We start from the raw sequence: 5,073 nt of genomic DNA on the forward strand, positions 1-5,073 counted from the left end.
TCACAAATTCAATAGCTCCATCTTAAAAACAATAATTCCACAAAATATGAAAGTGTAGATTGGTGGAGAACTTGGGGGAGGGGTTGCTCCTGGCTGTATATATAGTTCAGAAATCACATTTTGCTCCATCATAATAAGTGTGTTTTTTTTCTTTTTTTTTAGATGCCTCGAAAGCCATCTGTAGACAAGGTTTCCATTTTTGCAGTTCTTTGCAATTCAAAAGAGGCCATAGTCCAAAATGGCAAAATAGCCACTCCAGCTGCATCAGCCTGGAAAGAGCTGAGTCAGCAGCTAGAAGACAAGATGTCAGCAAAGGCCCTGTACACTTTTGTGAAGCTAAATAGACACAACATCTGGTCAGCTTTGGAAATCAGTGATCAGGAAAGTAATAGTGAAGGAGAGTTAGATTCACATTGCATTTCTCCTGGACAAGAAAACTGTCAAGCTTTTGAACTAGAAGTCCCTTTTGAGGACTGGGTTAAATTTATTCCTGAAAAGGTTGAATACAATGACAAGTTTTCTCCTACCCAAAAAAGGGAATACACAATTTTGAAACCTGGCACTTGGACTCATATCATCAACGATCTTATATGGAAGAAGATCAAAAATACATGTACACTTGTGTTCCATAGAGCAAAGGTCCATCCAACTGTCACCAATAAATATCTGGACATCAGAGGCGACTGTAAGGAGTGTCATGGCCAGTTAGAAATGTCATGTGACAGACAGCCAGCAATTAATAGTCCAATGGTGCTCCAGTGTTTCATGAGAAATACAGATTTCTCCCTGCACACTGGCCACTCCAAGCGGTTCATGTCTGGAAACCTGCGTGAACAGATCGCTAAAGAGCTGTGTGAGGGCAGAATGGAACCAGCTGTATGGAGGTCAGCGAGGGCAGCAGATCTGATGGATGTTGGAAATCCTGAGCCAAGCCACCTTCCAAATTTGGCCACACTGCGAAAAGCCAAACAAGAGAGAAAAGACTTGGAATTAGGAGATAAGGACCCCATTGCATCTCTGCAATTGTTAAAATATAGTGTTCCTCACAGTGGTAGCATCCGAGATATTGGACTGGACAAGTTTTTCTGTCACTACTGGAGTCAAACACAGATGCATGTTTATAAGACATTGTCAAAAAAATCTCCCCCAACTGTGTGTTTTGATGCAACCGGTTCAGTTGTGAAAAAACTGCTGAGACCAAATGGCAAATCTGGCCATATCTTCCTTTATCAAGGTATTCTGAAAGAAAACAATTGCCCCAGTGTCCCAGTGGTGCAAATGCTGTCAGAGAAACATGATGTTAATGCCATCGCAAACTGGTTGACAGAATGGATTCGTGCAGGTGCACCTGTGCCAAAGGAAGCTGTGAGTGACTTTTCTCTGGCAATTCTGGGAGCTCTGGTCAAGGCTTTCACTCCTCATCCTGATCTGAAGTCCTACCTTAATGAATGCTTTCATGTCCTTCTTGGAACCCAGTCTGCCAAACTCCCCCCTTGTTATATCAGGGTTGATGTTGCGCACTGCATCAAGATGATATGCCAGTGGGACTGCCTGAAGAAGAAAACACATTGTGTTAAAGATTTCTTTGTCAGGTCATTAGCAAAACTTCTTCAGTCTCAATGTTTGGACCATGCAAAACAGCTCCTACATGCTATCACTGTTGTGGCCCTCAGTGAGGCAGAAGGTGATGACAGTTCTGGAGCCCCTCTTCCTTCAGAAAGGTGCAAGAAATACTTGAAAGCCCAAATTGCTCAAGACTCCATCATCATTCCAGATGAACAGACGGAGGAAAGTGAGAGAGTGGATTCAGTGGATGAGATCCAGACTGACCTACGACAGTGGGTAACAGAAATATGTGAGGAGAGCAGGTCACCTGCTGCAGCAAACGGGGATAGAGATAATATTCACTTCCTCCCTGAGATCATTCCTCATATAATAAGACTGGCAAGTTACTTGCCACTCTGGACAGGAATAATGGTCCCTCTCTTCCAAAGCACCAGCATCACAGCAAGTTCAGCCACTGTTGAAGCTGAGTTCAAAAACATAAAACATGGCCTTTTCAAACATGACAACTTGCCTCTTCGAGTCGATCGCTTCATTGCTCGTCATCTTTCATTCATCGAGGGAAATATGCGGATTTGTTCTGCAAAAGAAAAGGTCAAAGATGAGGCAACAGTGGGACCACTGAAAGTCACAGATGCCAATTCTGGATCCATGACGACTCACAATGCAGAAGACAAAATAAAAATGGATGCTCACCCGTTTGTGGGATCTGATGCTGCCACAAACATTCTTCCGGCTGATGGGGATGCAGTTGAGAACTGGAGGGGCCTAGCTGTTCCACCCAAAAAAAGGAAGAGGACTTCCTACCTCTCTTCATGTACCGAATGGCTCCATGCAGATGAAACTTTTGGGGCCAAAAGAGTGAAAGTGGGATTATTAAAAAATGGAAACCTCCATCAGCCTATTAGATTAGGGGAATCGACAATCTCTGTGCTCAATACCTGTGCATTTGATGCATTTTTTCAGTGCTTATGTTGTGCCTTCTGTGACAGCTCCACATTTCAAAATGCTGTTCTGAAAGACAGTGAAAACCCAGTCCTGCAGCTGGTGAAAGCCATTGCCACAGATGGTGTGACCCAACAAACCTACAGGAGGAGAGCAGAGCTGCTTAGTGTAATGTTTGAAGCTGTCTCGTTGAGGTCTGCTGTGATCCAAATCGATGCTCAGTGCAATATCTCCGCTGTAATTGCTAAGACAATGAGGTACATCTCAAGTGTTTATTTTACCAAACACTGCTCCTCACAGCACTGCTACCTCAGCAAAGGGATGACAAGGGAAGTGCCATTTGTTTCTCCTGCCATCTCTGTCCTCAAAGAGTCTGGTATGGCTCATCTTGGCATGGCTGTGGAAGCAGGACTTGGCCTACCTGAGTCTACCTGCCTCAGGCCACTGTCCAATCCATCTCTGTGTCCATCAGAATTTCAAAACAGAAGACAGCACCACAGGAAATGAGCTCTGTGCAGGGACAGTTACTCACAGCTACAACATTGGAGATATCGTGTGGATTGATACTGACCTTGCAAACCAAACAGAATTTCCACTGAATGAATTTCCCTCCAACCTGGTTCTCCAAGGAAAGTCGTTCACTTTGAGGGCATTAATTGCTTTCCATGGAAAGATGACCACTGATGGTTTGGGGCATTACACTGCATACTGCAGGAGAGCTCCATGTGTGTGGGAGTGCTACGATGACCTGGGAAATGGAGTGACAGGAGCATCTGAAAAGAAAAAAATACAACCCCATGCCGTGTTATACACAGTATAATGAGTGCTGCCTGCATTTTTCTGTTTTATTTGGTTCATTACAGTTACATGTGTTCAAATGGCTAGTGTGTGTTATCAGTAAGTTCAGTTTTGCACATAAAGTTAAAGTTCTAAATTAAAAATCTTTTAACACTCTTTTCTTTGTCAGTCTGATGCATATTTGCTTTTACACACCCAGTCACCTTCACCCGTAGCCTTGAAAGTACCCGTTCCATTTTTCTGTCAATAATTTTTCTGTATTTGTTTTGTGTTTACCTGGTGGCTTAAGTCAGGGGTCAGCATCCTTTTCATTTCAAAGGGCCCCTTTTCCCCCTGCTGCTACAAAACCTGTCTAGAGCCTAAAAAAGAAAGAGCCTATAAATATCTAGAAAATGAGTTGTTGTATCGTGTAAGCTATGGAAATGTAAATAAAAATGCTTATTTTTAGATTTGATAAGACAATGAATCATCAAAGCTTTATAACGGAAAAAAGTATTTGTTAAAATGAAGCCAGCTACGTGAGTCCTTTCCATAATAATTGAAAATTAGGAAAGATGGGCAACCAACTTGAAAATTACAGTAAACAGATTTGAACCTAAGAAACATTAAATCACTTTTAAAAGCCTTGTACATTCAGTGAATAGTCAATGCAGATATTTCATTAAAAAAAAAAACTGTTAACAGAACCCTTTCTTGTTGTCTTTATAATAAAAAAATGACTTACTTGGTCTTATAAGAGCCACAGTGGAGGGGCCGGAGAGCCACATGTTGCTTTAGAGCCGCAGGTTGAAGATCCCTCGCCTGGGTGCTGTGGAATATTCAGTTTTCTACACGTAGGTAACAACCTATCAAAGCAAACACTTCATTTTTTCTGAGACAGCTACATTAATAATAATGAACATATATAATTCAAAACAAAATCACAGAGGCCAACTGGGTATGTAAAAAATAATAATAATTTAGGTATACGTGAATCACTTCACATGAAACTCAGTTTTGCCACAGAAAAAATAAAAACTTTAGCCTACCTTGTGTACGTTTCTGCACTAGTAACAAAAGAAATATCGACCTTTCCGCTGAATAAATTGTGTTCCTAAAGTGTAAACTAATAAAAGTTAATATGCAGCAAGCCTAGAAAAAGTGCAAAACTCCACAGCTGCTGAAACTCACTGCCACAGACACTGGTGTTATACAGCGTAGGCCGTGATAATTAAAATCATTATATCTCAGATACTGTAGCAGCACAAATGCTAATTTTACCTGCACAAATCAGCACAAACGTAGCACTAAAAAAGTCGACCATTTTGGTTTGTTTTGGAGCAGTCTGGGGGGATGGTGACCTTTGAATGACCTATAAAATAAAGTTTAATATCTCGGAAACCGTAGCAGCATGTCTGCACAAACGTAGCACTAACCGCTCCGCCTATTTGCCTTTATGTTTCAAGTGGGTGGGGGGTCAGCTTCACTCTGCTCCGAAAGCCCCAGTGGTGCAGGAGACTTTCAATGACCTGAGGAGTATAATAAATAAGCTTTTATTACTTTGTAAACATGATAAAGTTTTGGAATACAAAGGTTAATAAAGATTTTTTTTACTTGCGTATATTCAGTATTCGGTCATGAGGATATGCCTGGAATGTCGATCTAAAGCAGTACTTACTGAATGTGTAGGGAACAACTAATGTTCTGCCCCAGCTTTAACGTTAACCTTATGCAGTACTTTTTTCTTTTTTTAATTAACTGGATTACATACCTCTCCAACAAGCCAGC

At 41.4% G+C, this 5,073-nt stretch overlaps 1 long non-coding RNA gene across 1 annotated transcript; it reads right to left on the reverse strand.

Moving 5' to 3' along the window:
* Positions 1-973: 973 nt before the first annotated feature.
* Positions 974-4,230, reverse strand: LOC113014917 (uncharacterized). The gene is made up of 8 exons (XR_003271028.1): positions 4,031-4,230; positions 3,583-3,665; positions 3,080-3,281; positions 2,818-2,967; positions 2,505-2,648; positions 2,260-2,407; positions 1,649-2,143; positions 974-1,551 (listed from the first exon to the last, which is right to left on the reverse strand). It is a non-coding gene; the product is annotated as an uncharacterized LOC113014917 (long non-coding RNA).
* Positions 4,231-5,073: the final 843 nt, after the last annotated feature.

Source organism: Astatotilapia calliptera, chromosome 22 (assembly GCF_900246225.1).
Source record: "Astatotilapia calliptera chromosome 22, fAstCal1.2, whole genome shotgun sequence".
In the NCBI taxonomy this organism is placed as follows: domain Eukaryota; kingdom Metazoa; phylum Chordata; class Actinopteri; order Cichliformes; family Cichlidae; genus Astatotilapia; species Astatotilapia calliptera.